Here is a 13096-nt window from a genome sequence, read left to right as displayed (position 1 = left end):
CAGACGGTCCCAGCAGAGAACTCTCCACTCCGCCCCGGCAGAGAAGCCCCGGGGCTGTCGCTCGGAAGAGAACTCTAAGGGTCCTTCCAAGGCCAAGTCCTCAGAATTGTAATTGCCTGATTCTGATAAAATTTTAGATGAGGCCTGAGACTCCACCAGTGGATGTGAGAGTAGTTAAACGATAGCTAGGTAAACCAACAGTCATCATTTTGCTTCCTTCAAATGCTGCCGGTGTAAGTGTAGTGAGAGAAGTATTTGCAGGCAAACACACCGCGGACCAGGGTGAGCTGAGTGCGTGCGGTTTTGCCAGGAAGCCGTGTGCGTCCTCACTCGGACCTCACTCTGCACAGGGAACAGAATGGCGCGTGTGCTGAGTGGCGTCAGGTGAGACCGTGAAGAAACAATACCCCTGTCTCAGGAACACCTGTACCCAGCTGTTGGTGTGCTGATGCAGCTGCTGTTCACATTTACAGTAGAAATTTCCTTGCCTGTCAAAAATAAGATGCCCATCAGAAATAAGATGCCCATCAGATAACTTATTGATGGTTTTGAAAATATTGGCCATCGCAGTGTAGCTGAAGTTGCAAAATGGTCAAGATGCTGAGGATCCCATGACTCTCAAAGCCCAAGAGGAGCAAGTGAAAAACTGGTAGAAGCAACACGAGAAGTGGGTTCTCTGATGGCTGCTTCCCACCTTGACGGCTGATTAATCACATGTGATGTTTGGGGAGGAAGTCTGGCATCATGGTTAAGACACCGCCACCTGGATGCTCATGACACATGTGGAATGCCTGCGTCTGAGTCCTGGCTCCAGTCCCAATTCCACCTTCCTGCTTACATACACTGGGGAAGGCAAGGGTGGTGGCTCAAGTACTTGGGTCCCTTTTACCCACATGGGAGACCTGCATTGATTCCCTGGCTCCTGCCTTCAGCCTGGCCCAGCCCCGGCTGTTGCAGACATTTGGGGAGTGAACCAGCAGATGGGAGATCTCATTCTCTCTATTTCTCTATCTCTTAGATAGATAGATAGATAGATAGATAGATAGATAGATAGATAGATAGAAGGAAGGAAGGAAGGAAGGAAGGAAGGAAGGAAGGGAGGGAGGGAGGGAGGGAAGGAGGGAGGGAAGGAGGGAGGGGGGAGGGAAGGAGGGAAGGAGGGAGGGAAGGAATATAGGAAGGAATTTACTGAGCCTTTACCTTATGTGAGACTCTTTGTGTCCCCACCCCCCTGCCCCGTTTTCTTCCCTCCCTCCCTTCTTTTACTACAGAGATAATAAAATAGATTAGTCTGTAACCAGGTTAACTCAGAAAAAATGAAAGAAAACACACATTGCTAATATCAAAAAGTAAAAAGGGAAAATCCTGCAGATGCCGTGGATGTTAAAAGGATAATAAAGCAATGTTATGAACGACTCTGCCACAAACTTGATACGCACATGGAGTAGTTCCTCGAAAGACACAGTCTGCCAAAACTCACACAAGAAGAAGCAGACAATCCAGATAACCCTGTCTGCACTTCAGAGTCTCATAAATAGTTAATAAGTTTGCAAGACAGACAGTGCCCAGCCCAGATGTGGTCAGTGGTGAGCTGGCTCAAGCAGTTAAGGAAGAAATAGTAGTTCTGTGCAGTCTTTTAGAAGCTATGAGCAGAAGGAATATGGCCTCATTCTATTCTGTGAGGCCACCATTATCCTAATACTAAAGCCAGATACAGACGTTAGAAGAGAAAACTGCAGACCAGTGTTGATCTTGAACATGCATGTAAAAATTCTCTATAAAATATTAGAAATGAAATCCAACAGCATATAGAAGAATTAGATGCAGTGACCAAGTAGGAGTCATCCCAGTGACCATGGAAGGATTATGCCAGCCAAGTAAGACAGGTTCAGCATTCTGAAGTGAGTTCATGTGTCCAAGCTAAAGAGGAGTAAGCGCACACATCAGTGTGTGGAGGAAGAGACATCGGACAACATCCAGCACCCACTGGGTAGCATGATTATTACTGTTTCAGGATGGTTTCCACTGCTCTGACTCTGTTCCTTTAAAAAGAAAGCTTCATTGTAGTCCACAGTTTTTGTATATATATACACATTTTATTTTCTTTCATCCTTAATGCAGCTTTTTTTTTTTTTTTAGTTTTTGTTGCTAGTATTAGTAATTTTTTGGTTTTTATTCCCCCTAGAGTAAGCTTTTATAAGAGATTGATTTTTTTTAGTCCTTCACAAAAATTGTTTTACGGTATATTGATTGAATCTTTTTGTTTTCTATTAACTTTTACTTAAAAATTTGTTACTTTGAGAGGCACATCTCTTGTCTTACTCCCCAACTGCAGCCGCGGCTCAGGCTGGGCCAGCGCAGAGCCAGCTGCCAGGGACTGGATCTGAGTCTCCCACGGGAGTGGCGGGGACCTGAGTACTGAGCCCCCCCTGCTGCCTCCCAGGGTGCTCGTTAGCAGGAAGTGGGAGTGGTGAGTGAGCCAAGATGTCAACCCAGGCACTAGTTTGGGGTGTGGATGTCCCAACTGGTGTCCTTTTTTTTTTTTTTTTTTTTTTTAAGATTCATGTTTGTTTATTTGGAAGGCAGAGTTACAGAGATGCAGGGAGAGAACACACACACACACACACACACACACATCTTCCATCCGATGAGTCACTCCCCAAATGCCCACCAGCGGCCAGGGCTGGGCCAGGCCAAAGCCAGAAGCCAGGGACTCCGCCTGGGTCTCCCACATGGGTGCAGGGCCCCAGTACTTGGGCCGTCTTCCTCTGGTTCCTCATGCTCATGAACTGGGAGTTGTATCAGCAGTGGAGCGTCCGGGACTGGAACTGGCATTGCTTGCATGCTGGTGTTGCGAGTGGAGGTTTAACCCCCTGAGCCACAACTCCAGCCAACTGGGGTCTTGACCACTAAGTCAGGCACCCACCCTTGACCTTCAGTTCTATTTCATTAATGCCTTTGTTTACCTCTTTTGTATTTTTATTTTTATTTTCACTCAGTTCCATACAATAGATTTTTAATTTCAGTCCAAGGTGTTATTAAGAAATAATTATAAAGCATTTTCTAAGTACAGGGTTTTTTCTTACTGTTTGATTTGTTTAATTTCAAATTTATATATTCAGTGGTTTCTGATGTTGGAATTTGGAATTTTCTTTCTTAATGCAATCAGTATTGCAAAGGTTCCTTGTTTTTTAAAAAGTATAGTATTGTAGCCGGCGCTGCGGCTCACTAGGCTAATCCTCCGCCTTGTGGCGCCGGCACACCAGCTTCTAGTCCTGGTTGGGCACCAGATTCTGTCCTGGTTGCCCCTCTTCCAGGCCAGCTCTCTGCTGTGGCCAGGGAGTGCAGTGAAGGATGGCCCTAGTGCTTGGGCCCTGCACCCCATGGGAGACCAGGAGAAGCACCTGGCTCCTGCCATTGGATCAGCGCGGTGTGCCGGCCACAGCGCACCGGCCGCGGCAGCCACTGGAGGGTGAACCAACAGCAAAGGAAGACCTTTCTCTCTGTCTCTCTCTCTCACTGTCCACTCTGCCTGAAAAAAAAAAAAAAAAGTATAGTATTGTGCATTTGGTATGAAATGGTGCTTACTCTAATCTGAATGACAGATACCCCCTCTGTTTTTTCCCAGCACTTTATTATGAAAAATGTTGGTAATTCAGAAAAGTGCAATGTAATTATTCACTGGGAGCGATAGTCTCACTACCTGGATTCTGTGACCATGTTTGCATTCCTGTCCCCTTTGTCAGCCCAGCGCAGTTTGATGCACTGAAGTAGACTGCGCCCATCAGTGCCCTCCCTGCAGTGCCTCAGCGTGCCTGCTGCTAACTGGAGCTGTTGTTTACCCTTCTGTTGTTTCTGAGATAAAACTTACAGATCATAAAATGCGGAATACATATTGACTTATATATAATGCCATTTTTTTTTTCATTTCCAATGGCAACACCAGAAAATGTAAGCAAGACGTCCCCAAAACATTGAACCTTCAAAATCAAAACCCTCATTCAGACCTTCACCTTCCAAAGGAAAGACAGTAATAGTGAGGAGCCCAGTCCCGGGTCATGTTACCTGACACGTTGTGTGTTGGACCAGTGCCCTGAACTGTAGCAAAGAACAGCGTTGATAACTGTCTTCAACAAGCAAATAGCTGATTTTCATTCTTTTAACAGTTTTCAGCTCTTAGGAGAGACAAGGTGACATGAATTTCGGTGGTAAGATCTGAGGAAGGTTGTCTTAACTTTGTTGACTTCAAGGATTTTGTACCTTCCTATATACCAATGTTTAAATATAAACGTGTAAATCCTAAGAGCTTTGTTAAAAACGTGAAATTTTATTTGTTGAGTAAAAGCGATGAGGTATGGAAAACATGTCACCATTACATATTTAGAATATTTTTTATTTTTTTTATTTTTTGACAGGCAGAGTGGACAGTGAGAGAGAGAGACAGAGAGAAAGGTCTTCCTTTGCCGTTGGTTCACCCTCCAATGGCCGCCGCGGCCGGCGCACCGCGCTGATCCGATGGCAGGAGCCAGGAGCCAGGTGCTTTTTCCTGGTCTCCCATGGGGTGCAGGGCCCAAGCACCTGGGCCATCCTCCACTGCACTCCCTGGCCACAGCAGAGAGCTGGCCTGGAAGAGGGGCAACCAGGACAGAATCCGGCGCCCCGACCGGGACTAGAACCCGGTGTGCCGGCGCCGCTAGGCGGAGGATTAACCTAGTGAGCCGCGGCGCCGGTCACATATTTAGAATATTTTAGATGAAGCTCTGCCTAATCCATTTACCACCAAATTCCATAAATGTGCTCTAGCAGATCCTATGCAGTCAATGTTTGTAAATTAACTAGATCAGACCACAGTTTGTGAACAATTTTAGCACCAATAAGTTACTCAGAATGGGGTTAAGAAATACAGTGGCTGGATATTCAAATGTCAAGGTCGGGGCTGGCACCGTGGCGCAGTGGGTTAACACCCTGGCCTGAAGCGCCAGCATCTAATATGGGCGCCGGTTCTAGTCCCGGCTGCTCCTCTTCTGATCCAGCTCTCTGCTGTGGCCTGGGAAAGCAGTGGGAGATGGCCCAAGTCCTTAGGCTCCTGCACCCACGTGGGAGACCCTGAAGAAGCTCCTGGCTTCTGACTTTGGATCAGCTCAGCTCTGGCTGTTGGCGGCCATCTGGGGAGTGAACCAGCAGATGGAAGACTGACCTCTCTCTCTGCCTCTCCTCTCTCTGTGTAACTCTGACTTTCAAATAAATAAATCTTAAAAAAAAAAAAAGTCAAGGTCAAGATATAATTTGAAAAGGACAAATCCTGGGAAAAGTCTGTTTTAATAGTGTCTTCACATTAGCTTCGCGGCAGCAGTTGTTCTCTGCGTGAATATGTGCAGCCGGGATATCAAGTACGTGATGGCCTTCAAGAAATTGAAACCTTAGTCCCAGCTCCAGCTCTGTGAAGTGGGTCAACCCTGCACATTGAAAACATCTATTCTTTCAGAGTCAGATTGATAAAACACATGTAGCACAGTTTCTCAGAAATTAAAAGCCTGATTTTTATGCAGTGTTGAAATTTCCTGAGACTCTAATTTCCTTTTTAGCACAATGTCTTTTTCAAATAAGCACTATATATATCCAGTATTCAAGTACAATTCCCTAGCAATCAGTAACATTCACCCAAAATCACAAAACTGCGAAACTCATTGTAGCAGAATGAAAATGCACAGATCTTAAGGGTGCCATTTGTGAAGACCGAAAGGTAGGAATGGTTTCCAGAATCTTCATGGGAAACGTGTGTTGTGAGAAATCTGTGCACGGATTGGATTTCAAGTGCTTTTTGCCCCAAGATGAACTTGTCTTTGAATTCCATTTTTCCAAAGATTTTTAAGTACCCTCATGAGTATGATAGAAGCTTACAGATCATTTCTAGTATATTTGTATTCCCACCAACAGTCAGGACAGTTTGTTCCCCCAATTAGGAAATTTTTAGAAAAATTACACTTCTCAAATTTTCAGTTTATTCAAACTAAAATGTTTTTCTTCATTTGTTAAAAATCAGATTTAATGTCCATTTCAAGCCTCTGTTTTTAACTTATGACATAAAATTCTATTTAGTCACAGGTAAACAATTAAGTTCAGTAATTTCTTGACCATTTCCAGTTTAAAATTTAGTTGTAAAATCTTTCCGTGTTTCGCCGCTCTGCCTTATCCCTGGGATTAATCTGGGCTCTGGTGCTGATGCTGCTGCGTTACTCCCTCTTTTATTCCTATTAAGAAGCACTGGGGTGGGCTGCTTGGGAAGGTGGGAAGGTCTGTATCCCAAGAGCATCGCATGGGTCTCTGAGCTGCTGCGCATCGTGGCAGGGACAGGCGTGTCTGCTGTGTGTTCCCTGTCTCACTCCCTCTTCACAGCACCACCAGGAGTCCAGCTTTGGGGCTCCACCCAAATGAGAACAAAAACCCTACCTCTGAACAGCCTTTTGAGATTGAGTTTTTACCCTCTTGGCACTCTGGGGGCTTAAGGAACTGAGTTTGCGAGCACAAATGTGCAAGCCGTGGCAGCGAGGTGTGGTTTAAGGCATTTTCCTCTTGTCCGAGCCCACTTGTGCCTTGTGCTGTGGTCCATGGACTCCCACACACCAGCATCCTCTGGTCCTGGCTCTTGCAGTTGGTCCAGCCTGGTCCCAGCATGGTGATGCTGTTACTGTTGGCCGTTGGTTTCTTACTTCATCAGAACTCAGAGGAGCTGTCTCTGTGAAGGCATTGCTTTTAAACAGTTTTACTTGAACTGTTAACTGTTTTGTTAAGTGCAGAAGGATACTGATTATTCTATCTTTTCATAGATTTTTTTTCTTTCATCAATACGAAAAAGCCTCATTTCCCAAGGAAATCTGTTGTATCTGGTATTAGTTTTTCTATATTTTCTGGATCTACACAAAGGCCTGTGGGGAGCAATCCGGACTAGACTAAGTTACTCGAATTAGGACTTATTCTATGCATCTGCTCTCCCACAATATGGCGCTGGGAGAGAAGTAAACAGCTTTCGCACAGCTGCCTCCAGTTCAACCAATTAACTGTAGGACTTGCTCCTGATTGGAGAGCAGCGTACTCGGCGTGTGGGCAGCCGAGTTGGGATTGGCGGAGGAGGACTATAAAGGAGGAGAGAGACGGCATGCACCAGGAACATCTATGGGGAACATCTAGCTGAAGGAACACCCGTGCAGCCCCCGAGAAGAGCCGGCCGGCGGTGTGCCGCTCCCCTGCGGAAGTGGGGAATGCGGCCAGGGGGAACTGCCCTTCCACGGAGGTGGAAGGGATAGTAGCCAACCCGGGAAGAACCAGCAGCAAACCCGGGGAGGGCCGAGCAGACGAAAGAACAGCGCAGGGTCCTGTGTTGCTCCTCCACGAAGAGGGGGAGCGACATAATGGTGCCGTGACTCGGATAGGAAACCTAGCTTGGATAGGAAACCTAGGACAGATAGCAAACTTAGGAGGGAAGAAACGGGAAGAACTGGGAAAATATCGGAGAGAGAAACTAGCAAACAGCCTAGGGAAATTACCGGAGAGAGAGACTAGCAAACAGCCTAGGGAAAAGCCGGACGAAAAGGGTGCCGGAAGAAGCTATTGAAAGCCTAGGCATAGACTCGGATACGGACTACGGGGGGAAGCTGGGAGAAATCTCTAAGGTCGAAAGCGAAAGTGAAAGCTAGAACAAACAGATTCGGACGCGGACTGTGGGGAGAGGCCAGGAGAAATGAGGGAGGAATATCGTTGGAGGAAAGCTTGGGGAAACATACCGGGTAGAGAAAAATGTTAGGGAAAATGAAGCCGCGAGTGCAGGCCGAGGCGGATACGAAAGCCACTTTGGGATTCTCAAGTTAGCCCGGGAATAGGGGGCGAAAAGTTGAAACTAGAAGCTGAGACGCAAGCCAGGTTGGGATCCGTCTGATTAGCCCGGGGAGCAAAGGACGGGAAGCCAAACCGTGGGGCGGAGACGTACGCTGGGTTGAATTCGCCAGGCTAGCCCGGGGAACTTGGATTGAATGCTAGTGGTGGAGACGCAAGCTACGCTGTGTTACTCGCGGAAGCCGCCGCGTGCAGAGAGAGCACGGGGCGTGAATAGATAGGGAACGCTGGCGTAGGCCGTGGTTCAGACGCGAAAGGGTTAAGCGTGGAGTCCGCGGAGCGCGCGAAGCCGAGCCGCGCAAAGCCGGGAAGCTGCGCAGATGAGAGAGGTGCTCGGGCTGAAGCGGCGCAGAGCCGGGAACCCGCCGGCGGGGCGAGGTGCCGGAAAGCCGCAGGGATAAGAGAAACAGAAGTTTAGAAGTAAAGTGAGAAAAATAGGAATGCTGGAAGATAGAAGTAAGATGGGAGAAGTGGGAATGCCCGGAGATAGAGAAATAGAGAGATAAAAAGGCCTCCCTACAACACTGCAATGTGAGAGCTTGGATTCGGTCTGCCTAATCAAGTGAGGCGATGAGCACCTGCGGCGGCTAGCAGCTTATGCGCCGCAGGTCACCGAAGACAGGCACGAATTAACATCAGTAAAGCTTCCCCACAATGCAACAATTAGGAGGCTTGGATTCGGTCTGCCTGATTTAAGGCGGTAAGCGCCAGCAAAGCTTGACCAGAGTATGAGCTGCAGGTCACCGAAGATAGGCACGAACCAACACTAATAAGTCTCCCCCACAATAAGGCAATGAGAAGGCTTGGATTCGGTTTGCCTGATAGGTCTTGTAAGTCCCCTGCAGGCAGAGCAGAGCATGCGCTGCAGGGCACCGAACACAGGCACGCATCAGCGCCTAAAAACCTCCTCACAACATGGCGAAGAGAGGACCCGGATTCGGTTTGCCTGATAGGACTTGTAAGAGCCTGTGGCAACTCTAGCAAGTAGAGCAGAGTGTGTGCCGCGGGACACCGAAGACAGGCGCGTATCAACGCTAAAAAATAAAAAGAAAGGGGGATCTGTGGGGAGCAATCCGGACTAGACTAAGTTACTCGAATTAGGACTTATTCTATGCATCTGCTCTCCCACAATATGGCGCTGGGAGAGAAGTAAACAGCTTTCGCACAGCTGCCTCCAGTTCAACCAATTAACTGTAGGACTTGCTCCTGATTGGAGAGCAGCGTACTCGGCGTGTGGGCAGCCGAGTTGGGATTGGCGGAGGAGGACTATAAAGGAGGAGAGAGACGGCATGCACCAGGAACATCTATGGGGAACATCTAGCTGAAGGAACACCCGTGCAGCCCCCGAGAAGAGCCGGCCGGCGGTGTGCCGCTCCCCTGCGGAAGTGGGGAATGCGGCCAGGGGGAACTGCCCTTCCACGGAGGTGGAAGGGATAGTAGCCAACCCGGGAAGAACCAGCAGCAAACCCGGGGAGGGCCGAGCAGACGAAAGAACAGCGCAGGGTCCTGTGTTGCTCCTCCACGAAGAGGGGGAGCGACAAAGGCCAGGATACTTCAGAAAGTTTATGGAAATAGAGTTAAAAGATAACTTTATTTTGTTGCAAAAAATTGAAATTCATGCACAGTATATTCATAATATGCATTTTTCTCAAACTTTTTGAAGACCCCATTCATGTGCATGAACTTCAGAATGCTTGCTACCAAAATAACCCTTATCATTTAATTTCATTTTCCATGAACTTTTGAATTAACCTTATATAAACTGATATGTTTTTAGTCTTTGTGTTTAGTTTTATTTCCGTTCCATCTGATAATTAGTATATAAACAGCTAGACTTTGTTATTCAGTCATGTATCTCTTCTAGTAAAAAACAATTTTAAATTTGACTCATTTACATTTGTTGTGATAATTGATCCCTGTGGACTTACTTTTAACCCTTCTATTTTGTGTTTTATATTGATCATGCTTTCTTTTCTTACCTTTTCTAAGACTGCTAAAGTTTTATAAGATTTTGTTTATTTGAGAGAATGACAAGGAGAGACCAAAAAAGAGAGACAGACAGACATCTTCCATCTGCTGTTTCACTCCCCAAATGCCCCAGCTGCAGGCCTGGGCCAAGCTGAATCCGGGATCCAGGACCTCCATCCAGGTCGCCCGTGTGGGTGGCAGAGACAAGCACGTGGAACATCGTTGAGGGCTTTCCCAGGCACGTTAGCAGGAAGCCAGATCTACAGGGCAGCAGCCAGGGCTTGACTGGCCCTGTCACAACAGCATCACAATGCGGCAGATTAACTGCAGTGCCAGCCCAGATGGATGACATTTTTGTTCTTTTGCTTTGATGATTCAGGATGATTTATAATTCCTTTTCTATTCTCATTTTGTTTACTTTGAGATTGTTATTAGGCACTTAAATATGTTTTTCAATCAAAGATAAGAGTGCGTAATAAAAGAGCTCCAGCAGTCTCATTTTTAGAGTTACTTCCCACGTTTGTATCCTTTGGGATTTTACTTCTGAGTGATTAGATTTTCTTTTATAATCAATACATTCTTAGGTTTAGCGCTAAATTGTACTGCCTTCTCTGCTCCCCAGTATTTTCTTGTATCCCACTTTTTATGCATTAATTTTTAAAATTTCTTTTACTTTTTAAAAAGATTTATTTAGAGGCTGGCATTGGGGCATAGTGGGTTAAGCCACCTGCAGTGCCGGCATCCCATATGGGCACCAATTCAAATTCTGGCTGCTCCACTTCTGATCCAGCTCCCTGCTAATGTGCCTGGGAAAGCAGTCTAGAAGACGGCCTGAGTTCTTGGTCCCCTGCACCCATGTAGGAGACATGGAGAGAAGCTCTTGGCTTCAGACTGGCCCTGCTCTGGCCATTGTGACTAGTTGGGGAGTGAACCAGCAGTGGAAAACCTCTCTGTCTGTCTGTCCCTCTCTCTGTAACTCTGACTTTCAAATAAATAAATAAATCTTTAAAAACAAAAAGTGGGAGTAGCTGGAACTTCAGTCAGGTTCTCCTTTGTGGGGTGCAGGCTCCCAAGTGGCAGCTCTACCCGCTGTGCTGCCACATCAACCCGTTAGGAACTAATTTGTGTTTAGTCATCGTCTAATAACTCTTTAAGAGTCGGCCTGTGGTTAGTGAACTTTCTGTGTCCTTACACATTTGAAAATCTCCTTGTTTTTGACTTAAACTTGAATGATCGCTTTTCTTGTACGAATATTAAATTTTTCTTTCCACTTCTCTGCTGGGTTGTGCTACAGCGTGATGGATGCCAGGCAAGCATCCGCCGCCTCAGTCCTTTCACTAGGTCTTCAGCAGTCACCTGGTGGGCCGCCCAGGGTCTCGGTCACTGCCGCCGCCGCCGCCTCCTCCTTCACCCCCTCCACTTCTTCCTCTTCCTCTCCCTCCTGAGACCAGCCTTCCCTGGGCCCGGGGCAGCACTGCGGTCACTCCCCCTGCTGTTTGCAGAATCCTATCCCATGTCCATTAGCCTGTGGTCAGTCTGTCTTCCATCCATCCATCCATCCATCCTTCCTTCCATCCATCCTTCCTTCCATCCATCCATCCTTCCATCCATCCTTCCATCCATCCTTCCATCCTTCCATCCATCCTTCCATCCATCCATCCTTCCATCCTTCCATCCATCCTTCCATCCTTCCATCCTTCCATCCTTCCATCCATCCATCCTTCCATCCATCCTTCCATCCATCCATCCATCCTTCCTTCCTTCCATCCATCCATCCTTCCTTCCATCCATCCATCCTTCCATCCATCCTTCCATCCATCCTTCCATCCTTCCATCCTTCCATCCTTCCATCCATCCTTCCATCCTTCCATCCTTCCATCCTTCCATCCATCCTTCCATCCTTCCATCCTTCCATCCATCCATCCATCCATCCATCCTTCCATCCATCCATCCATCCATCCTTCCTTCCATCCATCCATCCTTCCTTCCATCCATCCATCCTTCCATCCATCCTTCCATCCATCCTTCCATCCATCCTTCCATCCTTCCATCCATCCTTCCATCCTTCCATCCATCCTTCCATCCATCCTTCCATCCATCCTTCCATCCTTCCATCCATCCTTCCTTCCATCCTTCCATCCATCCATCCATCCATCCTTCCATCCATCCTTCCATCCTTCCATCCATCCTTCCATCCTTCCATCCATCCATCCATCCATCCTTCCATCCTTCCATCCTTCCATCCTTCCATCCATCCATCCTTCCATCCATCCATCCATCCTTCCTTCCATCCTTCCTTCCATCCATCCATCCTTCCATCCATCCTTCCATCCTTCCATCCTTCCATCCATCCTTCCATCCTTCCTTCCATCCTTCCTTCCATCCATCCTTCCATCCATCCTTCCATCCTTCCATCCATCCTTCCATCCTTCCATCCATCCTTCCATCCATCCTTCCATCCATCCATCCATCCATCCATCCTTCCATCCATCCTTCCATCCATCCATCCATCCATCCATCCATCCTTCCATCCATCCTTCCATCCTTCCATCCATCCTTCCATCCATCCATCCATCCATCCATCCTTCCATCCATCCTTCCATCCTTCCTTCCATCCTTCCATCCATCCATCCATCCATCCATCCTTCCATCCATCCTTCCTTCCATCCATCCATCCATCCTTCCATCCTTCCTTCCATCCATCCATCCATCCTTCCATCCATCCTTCCATCCTTCCTTCCATCCTTCCTTCCATCCTTCCTTCCATCCATCCATCCTTCCATCCATCCATCCATCCTTCCATCCTTCCATCCTTCCATCCATCCTTCCATCCATCCATCCATCCTTCCATCCTTCCATCCATCCATCCATCCTTCCATCCATCCTTCCATCCTTCCATCCATCCATCCATCCTTCCATCCATCCATCCATCCTTCCATCCATCCTTCCATCCATCCATCCATCCTTCCATCCATCCATCCATCCTTCCATCCTTCCATCCATCCTTCCATCCATCCGTCCTTCCATCCATCCTTCCATCCATCCATCACTTGGCTTCTTGAAGTGATTTCTCACAGCTTCTTTTCCACCTACTGATCTTTCTTTATCTTCAGAGGATTGCGGATTTATTTTTATGATTTCTTTTCTTTTTTTTTAATTTTTAAGATCTGGGGTCAGAATGGAGGATGCTGAGTCCACCGTTGAACTTGGTAGCAAATATTGAAGATGACATCATTGA

General features: G+C 47.2%; 1 protein-coding gene across 7 annotated transcripts in view; it reads left to right on the top strand.

Moving 5' to 3' along the window:
• Positions 1 to 13096, top strand: part of SCAPER (S-phase cyclin A associated protein in the ER) — a 439677-nt gene that overhangs the window by 220057 nt on the left and 206524 nt on the right. The gene's annotated exons all lie outside the window — the stretch shown is intronic.

The sequence above is a fragment of the Oryctolagus cuniculus genome, chromosome 12 (genome assembly GCF_964237555.1).
Source record: "Oryctolagus cuniculus chromosome 12, mOryCun1.1, whole genome shotgun sequence".
Classification (NCBI taxonomy): Eukaryota; Metazoa; Chordata; class Mammalia; order Lagomorpha; family Leporidae; genus Oryctolagus; species Oryctolagus cuniculus.
This window is presented reverse-complemented; position numbering and strand designations above follow the sequence as displayed.